This window comes from Nycticebus coucang, chromosome 8 (genome assembly GCF_027406575.1).
Source record: "Nycticebus coucang isolate mNycCou1 chromosome 8, mNycCou1.pri, whole genome shotgun sequence".
NCBI lineage: Eukaryota > Metazoa > Chordata > Mammalia > Primates > Lorisidae > Nycticebus > Nycticebus coucang.
Window position 1 is genome coordinate 24,467,870 of NC_069787.1, and position 17,552 is coordinate 24,485,421.

At 47.8% G+C, this 17,552-nt stretch overlaps 1 non-coding gene across 1 annotated transcript; it reads right to left on the reverse strand.

The window, feature by feature from the left end:
* Positions 1-12,681: 12,681 nt before the first annotated feature.
* LOC128593060 (U4atac minor spliceosomal RNA) lies at positions 12,682-12,807 on the reverse strand. Its single transcript, XR_008382237.1, has one exon. It is a non-coding gene; the product is annotated as a U4atac minor spliceosomal RNA (small nuclear RNA).
* Between the last annotated feature and the right edge of the window lie 4,745 nt (positions 12,808-17,552).

Consider the following 17,552-nt stretch of genomic DNA (forward strand, 5'->3'; position numbering starts at 1 on the left):
TTCCACCTCTGTCTAGGATGTTTATCATTAGGGGACTTCCTGGAGGGGTAATTTAACGTTTTGTCAGTTATCTTACATCTTTGCAATGATCCTACATTGTCAGAAAAAAATTTTTTTCTTTAAAGGAGGAAGAAGTGCAGTTATAAAAATGCAGACCCTGTAGAAAAGTAGCTGTGGCATTCACTTGACAAAGCTCTGAGGCAGCTACCGCATGGGACACACAGTGGATACTGGCAAGGAGCAGGCAACATCCATGCCTTCTGGGCACTGATATTTTAGCAGGAGAGGACTGGGCATTTTGTCTCATTGCGGGCTTGAGTGGGGGACTGTTCAGGAGAGAAATTCAGAGCAGGCCTGGAAGAGTTGGGAGGTTCTCTAAGGAAGTGACATCTGAGCTGAGGAGGGAAAGAAGGAAAGGTAAAGTGGGTGGGGTCAGGAAAGAGCCCATGCAAAGGCCCTGAGGCTGCAAAGGGGAAGGTTAGCTGGGAAAAGAAGAGAGATGGCCAGGAAAGGGGGAGTGGGGAGAGTGAGCATGGAGGTCAGGCTGGCAGGGCAGGGGTGTGTCACACAACACAAGGCCTTGTGAGCAGGTGTGCAAAGAACTTAGAACAGTGGGCACCACAGAAGGGTTACAAAGGTCACCAAATCCCACCACCCAGTTGTGTGTGGTGACTGTTGATGTTTTGCTGTGTTTCCTTCACGACTTGTCTCCAGGCACATATACCCCAACCACAGAGCTGTTGCCCTTGCACAAGCACGCTTTTCCTCTTAGCCATATGTGCTGGTCATCATTTCAGGTCAATGACTATGTCATTATTTTAATGTTGCTTTCTGTTCCATCATGTGAAAGGACCAAAATTTATCTTGCCAGCCTCTGCTAACAGACAGGGATGTTGTCTCCCTCCTCCCTCCTTTGGTGGCCACTGCAGTCACCACCCTTGCACACGCATCACCTGCATTTTTCCTCCAACCTCAATGTGGTTGAATTCTCTTTTCTCAACAATGTGGCTATCCCAAAGGCCTGACTTGCCCTTGATCTGCAGGTTCGGTGTCTGCGTGCCAGGGAGCCTAAACAAGATGTAGAGCTGCATTTGGCGGAGGTGAAGATGGCAGTTTTTACCCTGGTCCAAAGCAGATGGAGGGACCCAGAGATAGATTGGAATAAAGAGGGAATTGGCAGCTGGGTTTTCCTTGGGGAATGAGGGAGAATAGCCAGGATGAATTAAATGTTTAAAAAAAAAGGCGAAATGAGCTGGAATCCAGCCACAGGCTCATCTTGCATCTGACAGCAGCACATATGTCTGGAGAAGCTGGACTCTTCAGGGGAGCCTATGGTGGAGTGGAGACTGTGCCTCAGGCCCACTGGCCTCCTGTCTCTCAGCCCACCTCAGTCAGGTTGTCCCCATCTCAGGGATTTCGTATAGGCCGGGCCCTGCACCTGGTGTGCTCTTCCCACAGATGGAGACTTCTCATCCTCAGGTCTCCATAACACCTTCACCAAACATCCTATTTAAGGAGGAGAGAAGTCTTTCTCACCCAGGTGCCATGGCTCACACCTAATCTGCAGGTTCAGTGTTTACATGCCAGTGAGGCTAAACAAGAAGTAGGGCTGCATCTCGCTAATTAGATGTAGTGCTAATCCTAGCACTCTGGGAGGCCAAGACAGGAGGATCCCTTGAGCTCAGGAGTTCAAGACCACCCTGACCAACAGCAAGACCCTATCTCTACTAAAAATACAAAATGATCCAGGCAATATGGCAGGTGCCTATAGTCCCACCTACTTGGGAGGCTGAGGCAGGAGGATGGCTTCAGCCCAAGAGTTGAGGTTGCTGTGAGCTAGGCTGACACCATGGCACTCTCGCCTGAGCAACGGAGTAAGACTCTGTCTCAAAAACCTAAATATAGGCTCGGCACCTGTAGCTCTGTGGCTAGTGGGCCAGCCACATACACCAGAGCTGGCAGGTTCGAACCCAGCCTGGGCCTGCCAAACAACAATGACAACTACAACCAAAGAATAGCCAGGCATTGTGGCAGGCACCTGTGGTCTCAGCTACTGGGGAGGCTGAGGCAAGAGACTCGCTTAAGCCCAAGGATTTGAGATTGCTGTGAGCTGTGATGCCACGGCACTCTACCAAGGGTGACATAGTGAGAATCTGTCTCAAAAAACAACCACAAAAAAAAAAAACTAAATATAAAGAAAACTTTTTCAATTTTAAAAAAGAAGTCTTGGGCAGCACCTGTGGCTCAGTGAGTAGGAAGCCACATACCAAGGGTGGTAGGTTCAAACCCGGCCCCAGCCAAACTGCAACAAAAAAATAGCAGGGTGTTGTGGTGGGCACCTGTAGTCCCAGATACCCAGGAGGCTGAGGCAAGAGAATCACCTAAGCCCAAGAGTTGGAGGTTGCTGTGAGCTGTGATGCCACAGCACTCTACCCTGGGCGACAGTTGAGGCTCTGTCTCAAAAAAAAAAAAAAAATTCTCTCTTTCTTTTCTTTAGAGCAACCATCCAAAATATCTTCATTTTTTATTTTACTCATTGCCAGTCTGCCATCCTTCCCTGGAGGCTCTCTAAGGACAGGGATCTTGTCCTCCTTATCAGATCCTGGTCACCCAGCATGCTGCCAGGAACAAAGGGCACACAATATATGTCTGATGGATGAAGGAAGGAATGGATGGAGTCCTACAGACCTGGGTTCAAATCCCAGCTCTGCCATTATGTGACCTTAGGTAAACATGTAACTACTTTAAGCTAGTTCCTTATTTTTCAAATGGGTATGATCGATTCCTTGACTAGCAGGAAGATTAAGTCAGATGACGCCTATGACTCCCTGAGTTTGGTCCCTGCTGCAGCCAGTATTCTGGACAGGGTAACAGGGAATGGAAGTCTTTCCAGAAGAAACCCAGCTGCGTCAGGCACTGTGGCCACCTTCAGCTCTTCCCTGGGCTTCCAAATCCATAATTCTACCCAGAGCAGGGGCAGCACGGGTCTGTTTATGGTAGCTGTCTACAGTTGAAGATAATTAGCAAACAGGTTCTGGGGACCAAACTATTGTCGCTTCTTTACAACCCTGCTCAAAGATCAGTTTTTAACAATTATCAGGACCTCCGAGGCAGGTTCTGACTTACTAATTAAGGCAGGAAATAAGCCTCTATCCACTGTCCACTTAGAGCTTACATGTCAATGATTACAGCAGACTAGGTGTACACTCATAGCCTACCAGCAGTATATTTACAGAACTTAACGTTTGCATTCTTGGATGTGTCTTTCCTTAAATTCTCCATTTATCTTATTAGCTGCTCATGAGGCGGTGACAACTCCTGCATTACCCAAAGGTTCCAAGCAAACGGGCTTCCTCCTTCAGAATGTCGAGGAGGGGCTCGGCACCTGTAGTTCAGCGCGCTGCTAGGGCACCGGCCACAGACACGGGGGCTGATGGGTTTGAACCCAGCCCCGGCCCGCCAAACAACAATGACAACTGCAACCAAAAAATAGTGGGCGTTGTAGCAGGCGCCTGTAGTCCCAGCTACTTGGGAGGCTGAGGCAAGAGAATCACTTAAGCCTAAGAGTTGGAGATTGCTGTGAGCTGTAACGACACTGCACTCTACTAAGGGCAACATAGAGAATCACTTAAGCCCAAGAGTTTGAGGTTGCTGTGGGCTGTGACGACACATCACTCAACAGAGGGTGACATAGCAAGACTCTGTCTCAAAAAAAAAAAAAAGTCGAGGAGGAACCCGTCTGTTCTCAAGGCGCCGTGCCCCCTCTGGTGGCCCATTTGGTAAACTGCACACCGCCCGTCCCCCAGGGGTTGCTCCCCCAACAATGGCAATAAATTCTGGGGACACACAGACGACCTTTCATTCCATAGGAATTAGGGGTAATCCCCTCACACACGTGACTCTTATTAAGTTATACCTAAGAGTCCTGAAACCATTCTGCCCACTTCTAAAATGAGGGGAATTAAGGCTTTTGCCAAAATGAGACCACACCTCCAATCCTTTGCTGTGGATTTCAAAGTAAACTTGTACCTTGAGGGGGAAGGGGAGGTGGGGCCAGTGCTGGGGCTTGTTTGTGCTGAGCAAGAAAGGGCTTACTGTTCCGAAGAAGACCGGATCTGAAGCTCCCAGAGCCTCCTTATGTAGGCTGCCAACATTTCTTATGCAACCCCCTTTGATGACTCTGGCGCAAATTAATGGAAATGCAGGAGGTGAATTCCCTGGAAATCTGCAGAGCTGAAAATAAAGGAAAGTTGAGGCTTGGAGCAGAAAGCTGGGGCTACGGGGCCTCCAAGCCAGAAACTGAGGGCCCCAAAGGCGGGTCCCAGATTATTTGAATATGCTTGGGGGTGGGGGATGGGCAGGCAGAGCTGGGCTCCGGATCAGATGGCTGGAGAGACCCTAGCAAGTTCACGTCTCTCTTTTTAGTTGTAGGCATTTCCAGCCAGAAACTGGGGTCTTCCTGTCTTTCTTGATAAAAGTGGATTTTCTGTCATTAACTTTGAAAATCAATCTCTAGCTTTGTTTCTTGCCCTCTGGACAACCGTTAGGCTCCCTCCAACTTCCTTCCCAACTACAGCCAAAAAATAGCCGGGCATTGTGGTGGGTGTCTATAGTCCCAACTACTTGGGAGGATGAGGCAAGAGAATCGCTTAAGCCCAGGAGGTGGAAGTTGCTGTGAACTGTGATGCCGCAGCACACTACTTAGGGTGAAGGCTTGAGGCTCTGTCTCAAAAAAAAAAAGAGCTTGGTTAAACAGAGGATGATGCAGTCCTGTGTGAGCATCTATCCCATGTCAGCTGGAGACCAGGTGCACCTCCATGAGGCCTTGACCTTGCTGCCATCATTAGTTCTGCATGGAGTTCTGTGGCCAGCTTTCATTAGGATGTGGCATATTTTGCACTCATATATGAGGCTTATTTGCCCCCAGGTTTTCCACTGTATAAGGTAGAGAAGTTGTTTGTTTTGTTTTTTGGGGGGGCTTTTTTGAGACAAAGTCTCACTCTGTTGCCCAGGCTGCAGTGTCATGGTGTCAGCCTAGCTCACAGCAACCCCAAACTCCTGGGCTGAAGCCATCCTCCTGCCTCAGTCTCTCAAATAACTGGAATTACAGGTACTCACCACAACGCCTGGACAACTTTTGTATTTTTAGTAGAGAAAGGGGTCTTACTTTGCTTAGGGTTGTCTTGAACTCCTGAGCTCAAGGGATCCTCCTGCTTCGGCCTCCCAGAGTGCTAGGATTATAGGCATGAGCCACCACACCAGGGTGAGAAGTATCTTTATAGCCTCTATAAGTAGGCCAGCCTAGCATGCAATGGGCACTCAATAAATGCTTTGGATAGTTTGGGAATGGAAAGAACCATTTAGTAAATGTGTCCTATTTTTTTTTTTTTTTTATTGTTGGGGATTCATTGAGGGTACAATAAGCCAGTTACACTGATTGCAATTGTTAGGTAAAGTCCCTCTTGCAATCATGTCTTGCCCCCATAAAGTGTGACACACACTAAGGCCCCACCCCCGTCCCTCCATCCCTCTTTCTGCTTCCCCCCCCCATAACCTTAATTGTTATTAATTGTCCTCATATCAAGATTGAGTACATAGGATTCATGCTTCTCTGTTCTTGTGATGCTTTACTAAGAATAATGTCTTCCACTTCCATCCAGGTTAACACGAAGGATGTAAAGTCTCCATTTTTTTTAATGGCTGAATAGTATTCCATGGTATACATACATCACAGCTTGTTAATCCATTCCTGGGTTGGTGGGCATTTAGGCTGTTTCCACATTTTGGCAATTGTAAATTGAGCTGCAATAAACAGTCTAGTACAAGTGTCCTTATGATAAAAGGATTTTTTTCCTTCTGGGTAGATGCCCAGTAATGGGATTGCAGGATCAAATGGGAGGTCTAGCTTGAGTGCTTTGAGGTTTCTCCATACTTCCTTCCAGAAAGGTTGTACTAGTTTGCAGTCCCACCAGCAGTGTAAAAGTGTTCCCTTCTCTCCACATCCACGCCAGCATCTGCAGTTTTGAGATTTTGTGATGTGGGCCATTCTCACTGGGGTTAGATGATATCTCAGGGATGTTTTGATTTGCATTTCTCTAATATATAGAGATGATGAACATTTTTTCATGTGTTTGTTAGCGTAAATGTGTCCTATTAACTGGGGGAAATAGTTTAGAACCACACCACAAAGCAGACTCCAGTTGGATTAAAGAACTAAACCTAACATTTAGTCTATCACCGTGGCTCTTTAATGTCAGTGGACATCAGGATCACCCGGAAGGCTTGTTAAAACACAGGTTTCTGGGCCCCAGCCCAGAATTTCTGATTCGATAGGTCTGTGATAAAACCTGAGAATTTGCATTTCCAATAGGTTCTCAGATAAAGTTGATATGACCTGTTGAGAACCACTGTTCTATGGTCTCATGGTAAATTACTCCATGTTAAGCAAAGAAAAAAATTCCAAAAAGGAAAATGAGATTGGGCCAGTGGTTCCTGGACTGGGCCTACCATCAGAATTAGGCCCACCCCGCACGTTGACTTCCAGATTTCCAAGCAGATCACCCCTTGAAACTGAGGGTGGAGCCCAGGAGCATTTTTAAAACAAATTTCTCCAGGTGAGTCCAAGGCGCAGCCAGGTCTGAGAAATACTAGATTCCCTTGTATATATTTGCTACATTGTAGGATAGAAAATAACACTAAAAGGTAAAGGAAGAAAAAAGGAGAGGTAGATTTTGCCTGGACTGGGGTAGAAGTCTGAGCAGCTCTGCTACAGCTAGTTCAAATGTTTCAGGAAAACATCAAATCTCCCATATTTAAGTAGGGAAAGACTTTAAAAGACAATTATTGGGGGGCAGCACCTGTGGCTCAGTCGGTAAGGCGCCAGCCCCATATACCGAGGGTGGCGGGTTCAAACCCGGCCCCAGTCAAACTGCAACAAAAAAATAGCCGGGCGTTGTGGCGGGCGCCTGTAGTCCCAGCTACTTGGGAGGCTGAGGCAAGAGAATCGCTTAAGCCCAGGAGTTGGAGGTTGCTGTGAGCTGGGTGATGCCACGGCACTCTACCGAGGGCCAAAAGTGAAACTCTGTCTCTACAAAAAAAAAAAAGACAATTATTGGTCCCCAAACCAATTACCCATCAGTCCCCTTTGGAGCTGTCTGATGAAGTAATTCCTGGTGCCACCATCCCGCACATCTGAACAGACCCAGAAAGAAGGGTGGAGAGGAAAGGGACCCTCTTGCAGCTTGCTTCCACTGCCCTGCCTCTGCCCTTCCAGAGGTCCCGCAGGACGCCCATGGCACCTGAGCAGAGGTGCGGGCAGCAAGGACGATCCCCACAGCTGCTGCAGCAGCTTCATTAGCAAGTTCCTGCTGAGTCAGGACAGTGCCCCAACCACAGTCAGGTGTGGTCTCCCTTAACCTCCATGCAGAAGTACTTTTCACTTGACATGAGGAAACTGAGGCTCAAAAAAGCTTAAATAACAACCATGGCAGAGGCGACAGAAGTTTGGGGCTCTCAATCTCCATGCCACTGTTAAGAATGTTCTTTTCAGTCGGGCAAGGTGTAGGATTACTATAATCCTAGCACTCTGGGAAGCCAAGCCAGGTGGATTGCTTGAGCTCAGAAGTTAGAGACTGGCCTGAGCAAGAACCAGACCTTGTCTCTGGGCTCCACTAAAAATAGAAAAAGTAGCCAAGTATTGTGGCAGGCACCTGTAGTCCCAGTTACTCAGAAGGCTGAGGCAGGAAGAGCTTGAACCCAGGAGTTTGAGGTTACTGTGAGCTATGATGCCATAGAGTCCAGCCTGCGGCCATAGAGTCAGACTCTGTCTCAAAAACAAAAGACCACCTTTTGTGGTCTGTGTAAGGCATGACACTGCAGCTCCAAGACCCACCCCTCCACCTCCCCTTCCCCTCCTCAGGCTGTCCCTCTGTGATCCTCAGAGTCAACCTCTGTGAAACTAAAATATATGTTCCCACCATTTACTGTCCCCAACCAACCACGTATACACACACCGCTTCTTAATCCTCACAAAGAATGGCTGGAAGGTACCGCTCTGTCCACTACACAGCAGTCAGAACAGGTATGAGACTTGGCTGAGCTCATGCTAAATGGGTCCCCACCACCATTTTTGAAATTCTAGGCCGCATTTTCATTTCCCAAAGTAAAAGGTGAGCTTCCGGCCCAGGTAGATTGAGCTCCAACTCTTGAGTTCTCGCTGCTCCATCATGCTGCCAGCGAAGGCGCAAAGGTCCCCACACTCCAGGCTCAAATCCTGAGCCCGGCGTCAAGTGGGCACCGTCCTGAGCAGACTCGAGCCAAGCCTGGGGGTCTGTGAGGTACCAGGGTCTAGGCAGGGGGCTGAGTCACACGGACCCCCCTGACTTGGCCTTGCAATGCCTGGAGGCCTGCCCCTCAGATTCCTAGATGGGTGCCCCCTCCCCTGCTGCTCAGATGTGCCTCCTAGAGGACTATGAAACAGGTCAAGGCCGGATGGAAGCAGAAAGAGGGAAACTCGCAGGGATCCCCCCCTCTCTGCAGACCCTTGGGGCTGCCTCAGGCCCACCCTCAGATCCTTCCCCCACAGCTGTGCAGAGCTCCGCTAGGGTGACCAACTCCACACACACAGGATGCTCAGTTAAATTTAGATTTCAGGTAAACAATGGATAGTTTTTAGGAAAAGTATATTTCAAATAGTACATGGGACATACTTAGACTAAAAACTTACTCATATTTACTTGAAATTCAAATTCAGCTGGGCCTCCTGATTTTACCTGGCAGTCCTAATTACCTGCATCCCAGGCCCCAGAATGCTGAAAAAGGGGCTTCTATGTGACCAGCAGGGGCCCTTTCCACACTTGTCTCTTCGGTTGATAAGGGATTTGCTCTGGGTTATGAACTGGTTACTGCATTGCGCTGAGCACAGTGAAATTCTCACGATGATTTCTTCATTGACCCATGTTACTTAGAAATAGTTTTACATTTCCAAATACATGAGAGGATCTTGGGCTTTTTAATTATCAGTTTCTAACTTTCATTGCATAGCAGTGAGCTAACTTGCTCAGCCTCCCCCCACCCTTCAGTGGTTCCCCCTCCAGCCACACTGGCCCATGGCATGCTCCTACCTCAGGGCCTTGGCACATGCCATTTCCTCCTCCTGGGAAATCTGGATTTTCTGGATTTCCCCCAGATATTTACAAGCTTCACTCTTTCAGAACCCTGCTGAAATGTCACCCTCTGAGAGGCCTTCTTCCCAGATACCTTGTATCAAATTATAGCCCAACCCAGCCTTTCCTGTCTTCTCTACCCTGCTCTATTTTTTATCTCTGTAATGGTAATGGCCACCCAAAATATTAGATATATTCCTAATTATTGCTTCCTGTCTGTCTCCCTGGAGAATCAGGATAGCGGGAGGTTGAGAACTTGCTCTCTTTGGTTCACTGCTGTCTCTGAGGTGCTTTCAATGGCTCCTGGACCACAGCAAGCCCTCCACACCATTTCTTAAGTGATGGAATGAGCTACGTTATCAGTAATTTTAGATTCATTAAGACTGATGGTTTAGCAATAATCCAATTTTGTATGTTTCCCAAGTATTGATAAGGATGTATCTTCTCTGTTCAGCACAGAATTCTACAAATGCCCCTTAAATCAAGCTTACTAATGACATTGTCGAAACTTTCTACATGTCTATTACATTTTTGTCTGCTTGTCTGTCTCAATACTTCTCACTCTAATGGTGGATGTGATCATTAACACATAACATACATGGTCTGACTTCTCAAAGTGATCATTCCAGTTACTATCAATGTGTTGCTATCCCACATTTAATGGCAAAAAAAAAAACCTGCCATTTCTCATGTGCACAGATTCTATGGGCTGGGAATTCTTGTCCAGCAAAGTAGGGATGTCTTGTCTCTGTTCCACAATCTCTGAGGCCTTGGCTGGGAGACTCGAAGGCTGGGGTGCCTCAGGGATGGGGACCAGGATCACCTGGCACTGTCTTCATCCATAGGTATAATGGTTGATGCTGGCTTTCAGCTGGGAACACAGTGGGAATATTGGCTAGAACACTACATGTGCCAGTCCCTGTGGTCCCTTGACACATGCGGGGGTGGGCTTCCTTACAACATGGCAGCTGAATCCAAGAGCGAGCATCCCAGGAGAACGAAGCCAAGTGAATTGCCTTTTTACAACCCAGCTTCAGAAGTCACTTAGCATCATTTCTGCCACAGTGCAACCTGGTCATATTCGAACACAGAACCGTCAAAGGTCACATTTTATGAAAAACATGTGGAGTAGGAGACAGTACCTCAGCCATCACTGGAAAACACAATCTGCCCCAGAAACTCTCAGAAGTATATTTGATTGTTCTCTATTTTCAATTTATGAGAACTAACACATGGGAATTTTGTTAAGTAACTTGCCCAAGGCTACTCAGCTAGTTAATGGCAGAACAAAGGCTTAAGCCCAGATATGTGTGACTCTAAAGCATATGACTGAATGATATCAATACATATTTTTTAATTTATTTGTACTCAATTACTTTTAAAAATAATTTAAAGGGGTTAAATGCAAAATTATAATGTTTCGTATTCAGAAAGTAATACCCATAACTCATTCATCCACAACTAGTATTTTTCGGTGTTTAATAAGGAAAACTAAGTTATGTTTCCCAAAAAGGAGGCTGGAATTTATTTTTGTTTAATGAAGTCTTTAGAAAGAAAGTGAACTACCAAATGTGTCTCATTCAGCTTTCCGGGACCTTTGGTTCCTCCATATTGCCCAACAGTCTTGGGAGGGAGCGAAATTCCCTCCTCTGCACCCAGGAGCTTCCTGTCTACCCCACCACGGGCAGCACCTCCTACTCAGACTTTCAGAGTAGTCTAAATGGTGAATGTGATGATTGCAAGACCTCCCTGAATTGCTGGATAGGAGAGGTGACTGGGCCCCTAGAACAGGCATCCTCAAACTTTTTAAACAGGGGGCCAATTCACTGTCCCTCAGACCGTTGGAGGGCCGGACTATAGTTTAAAAAAAACAAAACTATGAACAAATTCCTATGCACACTGCACATATCTTCTTTGGAAGTAAAAAACAAAATGGGAACAAATACAATTCACACCGCCTCATGTGGCCCACGGGCCACAGTTTGAGGACCCCTGGCCTAGAAACTGGCCCCTGCTCGCATGGTTCTTGGCTGTCATGGGCATTACAATCACTGTGAGGCCAGGAGCAGTGAGTGGCTCACACCTGTAATCCTAACACTCTGGGAGGCCAACTTGGGGGCATCCCTTGAGCTCAGGAGTTTAAGACTAGCCTGAACAAGAGTGAGATCCCTACTAAAAATAGAAAAACTAGCTAGACATTATGGTGGGCACCTGTAGACCCAGCTACTTGGAAGATGAGGAGGAGGATTGCTTGAGGCCAAGGATTTGAGAGGTTCCTCGGATGGCACGGAACTCTACCCAGGGCAACAGATGAGACTCTGTCTTAAAAAAGAAAAATAAAAATATAAAATGAAAATATAGAATCACTGCAACCCTTATTTAAAATACAAATTACCAGCTGGGTGAGGTGGCTCATACCTATAATCCCAGAACTTTGTTTGGGAGGCTGAGGCAGGAGGATCACTTGAGGCCAACAGTTCAAGACCGTAGTGAGCTATGATCTTGTCACCACACTCCAGCTTGAGTGACTGAGTGAGCCTCTGTTTCAAAAATAAAATAAAATACAAATTCCCAGGACCTCCAACCAAAGCCTCAGCATCCCCTAGGCAAGGAGCCTGGCACATATATTAAAAGTTTGCCAGGGACTCTGTGAGTCTGCCAGCCACCTATAAACTGCTGTTCCAGGCTTAGTGCCAATGGCTCAGTGAGTAGGGCACCAGCCACTTACATGGATGCTGGCGGGTTCGAGCCTGGCCCAGGTCTGCTAAGCAACAATGACAACTGCAACCAAAAAAAATAAAAATGCCGGGCATTGTGGCGGGCACCTGTAATCTCAGCTACTTGGGAGGCTAAGTCAAGAAAATGACTTAAGCCCAAGAGTTTGAGGTTGCTGTGAGCTGTGATGTCACAGCACTCTACCAAGGGCGACACACTGAGATTTGTCTCAAAAAAAAAAGAAAAAGAAAAAACTGCTGCTCCCCTCTGATGCCTCACCATATGGGCGTAACCAAGGTCCACGGGCAGAAGTGACTCTGAGGAGTAACCCAGCAGGTCAGTGCCAGGCTGGGCCCCTAACCCTAGCCAGCCAATTTCCTGAAAAAACCTTTTCCCTGCTCCAACATCTTGTCCTGTAAGATTGTCAGTTTATCAGGCTGATCCGTTCAAAATAAAGGAAGATCAAATTCCCAGTGAACTGGGATTTCCGAAATCACAAAGTTCACCAGACCTTGGTGTAGAATAAGCTGTTGCAAGAATACAGGTTGCCTATTTTAATCCCCATAGCAGGCCAAAAGGCAAAATTATAGTCATGCCCATTTCACAGCCTGGGAAACAGAGACCTTAAAAAGACATCTGATTCAGCTGCCTCCAGTTTCCAAATAGCTAAGCCCACTCCCGGGCACTGATGTCAGCTCCTTGCAAAGACTAACATATTTAAGCATCAGATCAATGCCACGCTGCAGGTACAATTATTATTTCTACTTCTTTATTTTTTATTTTTAAAGAAGAGATTTTTCTTTCTCCCAAAAATTGCACCAATGTAAAGCAAAGCTCTAGTGGATGTAGACAAGTCATGTAGTGGTTAGCAGTACCACCCTCACTATCCCCTCACTGGACCGTAGCACAACCCCAAGGAAAGGATGTTATTATTTCCATTTAACTGTTCATCTGCTGACATCAGTAGGTAGTGCAACTCTTACATAACAGGCTCTTTGTAGGGGCCAGTCAGGCCAGGTGCTATTCGTTCATGTAATCCTCTCAACAGTAGGTCCCATTACTCTACCCATTTTAGAGATCAGGAAACTAAGGTTTGGAAGAGTAAAGAATTTGTCCAAGTTTGCACAGCTGCTGAAAGGCACACAGCCTATACTTTGTCATCAAAGTCTCTGGGCAGGTACTGCCTTCCTCTGGGGAATGGAAGCTCCCGGGACAGCTTATATTATCTACCAATCTAACCCAAGTGTGCTTTTGTGCACCTTTTATCTCAGGGCCCTGTCTGTGTACATGACAGACTACTGTGGGTCTTCACATAATCCAATTCAATGAAATTAAATCCAACTCAACACAACAAAGCCTGACATTTTCGCCTCTGCCAGAAACCAGTAGCACCTGCCTTGCACCCCTCACCTCCTCAAGGCCAGGCACCAGGCCCAGCACCCTTAGATGCTCCCCAGGCAGCCAGTGAATTGGGGATGTGGCTTCCAAGAGGTGTTTTTTCCTCCTGAATGTCCTTGAAGATTGACAAAGAGATGCCTTTGTTAGCTGCACAGCAGGGCCCAGGGCAGCCTTTAGGGCCTTTGGGGAAAGAAAGCAGGTTGTTTTGAAATGGTGGACGGACATGAGGGCTGCTCCCAGGTTCTGTCTCCAGAGACAGCACCCCTGGGGCAGTCCAGCAGCCTCTCTCCTGCCAAGCCAGGCAGGAAGCATGGCCTCTGCTTACCTGTTCTTCAGACTTCAAGTTCAGCCCCTGGCAGGGACTCGTTCTCATCCCATGTGGTGTTTTCCATGAAACTCTTCAATCATCCATTGTCACCAGCTGCCCTCTTCCCCCAGACCAGAGCCTCCTCTAGTCCCACATTTGGCAGGAAGGATTTACCTTTGTAAATGTTCTGTTTTGCCCTTAGGGAGATCCACCCTGGTCTTGTGGAAATGAAGGGTGGCATTACAGAGGGTGTGCTCTGGAGCTGGGAGGTAGAGGTTCAAGTACCACAAGGACAGGCTCTGTCTCATTCATTGGAAACCACTCTGGGTGAGGGCCTGCTACGGGCAGCGCACAGCTTCCTTGCTCCCGAGGATGGTCCAGGCTACCGGGCAGGAAAACTCAGTGTAACAGACGATAAAAGACAACTTATGTATTTGTGTGTGTGCTCCTTTTGACCAAGATAGTTAAGAGAACAGGAAAACAAAGATGGCCTTTATTGATTTCTTTTTCACAAAAAAAGGAAAATTTAGACTAAAAACCACGAAGGGCCTGAGCGAGCCTGGCGCACAAAGCACACACCAGGAGTCATCCCGGCACCCGCACATGGCTCAGACCTGTAATCCTAGCACTTGGGGAGGCCGAGTTCGAGACCGGCCTGAACAAGAGTGAGACCCCATCTCTTCTAAAAACAGAAAAATTAGCCAGGCGTAGTGGTGGGCGTCTATAGTCCCAGCTACTCAGGAGGCTGAGGCAGGAAGATCCCCTGAGCCCGGGAATTTGAGACTGCTATGAGCTGTGATGCCAGGACACTCTACCCAGGGTCACAGAGTGAGACTCTATCTCAGAAAAAAAGAGAGAGAGAGAAAGAGAGAATAAGAGTTGCCTTTGCTCAGGGCGCTGGGTCCAGACCAGCAGACTGACTCTCTCTCTCTCTCTCTCTCTCTCTCTCTCTCTCCTTTCAGCTCTCTCCTGCCCCAACAGTCACTTGTTCTCCATGTCCCAATCTCTTCTCTTGAGCTCTGACCAATCTTGTGCGTACAGGTTTAGAATATTACTTTGTTCCTCTTCTTCACCTCGATCCCTAAAGCAGGGAGCACACACCTGTAGCAAACCAACAGGTGAGCCGGAAGGCCGGGAGGGGACTCACATCAGCGGTACTCACACACTCCTGCAGCTGAGTGCTCAGCAGGCACTGCAAATACCACTTTCAAGACCCTGCTCCCAACGTTTGCTTCCCATGGAGTGTTCCCCATCTTGATACATGGCAATTGCTCAAGTCAAAAATATTGCAGTCACTTTGCCTTGTTCTTTTCCCACAGTCCATATCCAACCTGTCAACAAATCGTGTCAGGTCCACCTGCAAAATACATCCAGAATTTTACACAGTGAAACATTATTAGGCCATAAGAATGAATGAAATCCTGTCCTTTGCAGCAACATGGATGGAAACAGGGTGCATAATTTTAAGACAAATATCCCACGTTCCCATTCACATGTGGGAGCCAAAAAAAGTAGATCTCGTGGAAGTAGAGAGTAGAACGATGGCTACAGAGGAAAGGAGTAGGGATAAGAGAAGTCAGTTAATGGATACAAAAATACAGGCAGACAGAAGGAATAAGACCTAGTGTTTGGTAGCACAGTGGGGTGACTATAGTTAACAGTAACGTGTTATGTTTCAAAATAACTAGAAAAGGAGATTTGGGAAGTTCCCAACACAAAGAAATGATAAATGTTTGAGGTGATGGACATCCCAGTACCTTTGATCATTACACATTGTATGCATGTATCAAAATATCACATGTACTCCAAAAATATATGAAAACATTACATATTCATACAAATTAAAAACAGCCAGGCATAGTGGCACACACTTGTAATCCCAGCTATTCTGGAAGCTGAGATGGGAGGATTTCTTGAGCCCAGAAGATGAGAACAACCTGGACATGTAGCAAGACTGTATCAATTAAAAAAAAAAATTTTTTTTTTTTTTTTGGCCAAAGTGAGTGTTGTGAGCTCATGCCTGTAATCCTAGCACTCTGGGAGGCTGAGGCGGATGAATTGCTTCAGCTCAGGAGTTCAAGACCAGCCTGAGCAAAAGCAAGACCCCGTCTTTGGTAAAAATAAAAAAAACTGCAAGAGAATCGTTTGAGCCCAAGAGTCTGAGTTGTGATGCCACAGCAGTCTACCAGGGGCAACAAAGTAAGACTCTGTCTCAAAAAAAAAAAGAAAAAGGAAGAGAAGAGAGGAGAGGAAGGGAGAGGAGAGGAGACGAAGGGAGAGGAGAGGAAGGGAGAGGAGGGGAGAGGAGAGGGAGAGGAGAGGAGAGTAAGGGAGCGGAGAAGAGAGGAGAGGGAGAGGAGAGGAGAGGAAGGGAGAGGAGAGGAAGTGAGAGGAGAGGCAGGGAGAGGAAGGGAGAGGAGAGGAAGGAAGAGGAGAGGTGAGAAAGGGAGAGGAGAGGAGAGGAAGGGAGAGGAGAAGAGAGGAGAAAAAGGGAGAGGAGAGGAAGGGAGAGCAAAGGAGAGGAGAGGAGAGGAGAAGGGAGAGGAGAGGAGAAAAAGGGAGAGGAGAGGAGAGGAAGGGAGAGGAGAGGAAGGAAGAGTAGAGGAAGGGAGAGGAGAGGAGAAGAAGGGAGAGGAGAGGAAGAGAGAGGAGAGGAAGGAAGAGGAGAGGAGAGGAAGGGAGAGGAGAGGAGAAGGGAGAGGAGAGGAGAGGAAGGGAGAGGAGAAGAAGGGAGAGGAGAGGAAGAGAGAGGAGAGGAAGGAAGAGGAGAGGAGAGGAAGGGAGAGGAGAGGAGAGGAAGGGAGAAGAGAGGAGAGGAAGGGAGAGGAGAGGAAGGGAGAGGAGAAGAAGGGAGAGGAGAGGAAGAGAGAGGAGAGGAAGGAAGAGGAGAGGAAGGAAGAGGAGAGGAGAGGAGAGGGAGAGGAGAGGAGAGTAAGGGAGGGCAGTGCCTGTGGCTCAAGGAGTAGGGCGCTGGTCCCATATGCTGGAGGTGGCAGGTTCAAGCCCTACCCCTGGCCAAAAAAAAAGAGAGTAAAGGAGAGGAGAGGAGAGGAAGGGAGAGGAGACGAGAGGAAGGGAGAGGAGAGAAGAAGAGAGGAAGGGAGAGGAGAGGAGAGGAGAGGAGAGGAAGGGAGAAGAGAGGAGAGGAGAGGAAGGGAGAGGAGAGGAGAGGAAGGGAGAGGAGAGAAGAGGAAGGGAGAGGAGAGGAAGAGAGAGGAGAGGAGAGGAAGGTAGAGGAGAGGAGAGGAGAGGAAGGGAGAGGAGAGGAGAGGAAGGGAGAGGAGAGGAAGAGAGAGGAGAGGAGAGGAAGGTAGAGGAGAGGAGAGGAGAGGAAGGGAGAGGAGAGGAGAGGAAGGTAGAGGAGAGGAGAGGAAGGGAGAGGAGAGGAAGGGAGAAGAGAGGAGAGGAGAGGAGAAGGGAGAGGAGAGGAGAGGAAGAGAGAGGAGAGGAGAGGAGAGGAAGGGAGAGGAGAGGAAGGAAGAGGAGAGGAGAGGAAGGAAGAGGAGAGGAAGGGAGAGGAGAGCAGAGGAGAGGAGAGGAGAAGGGAGAGAAGGGAGAGGAGTGTAGAGGAAGGGAGAGAAGGGAGAGGAGAGGAGAGGAAGAGAGAGAAAAGGAGAGGAAGGGAGAGGAGAGTAGAGCAGAGGAGAGGAGAGGAAGAGAGAGGAGAGGAGAGGAGAGGAAAGTAGAGGAGAGGAGAGGAAGAGAGAGGAGAGGAAGGGAGAGGAGAGGAGAGGGAGAGGATGGGAGAGAAGGAGAGGAGAGGAGAGGAGGGGAGGGGAGGGGAGGGGAGGCGAGGAGAAGTTAAGCTGAGGCAAGAGGATTACGTAAGCCCAAGATTTGGTAGTTGCTATAAGCTATGATGCTATGTAACTCTACCCAGGGCAACAGCTTGAGACTCTGTCTCAATTTTTTTTTTTTTTTTTTTTGTTTTGAGACTGAGTCTCACTTTCTCACCCACAGTAGAGAAT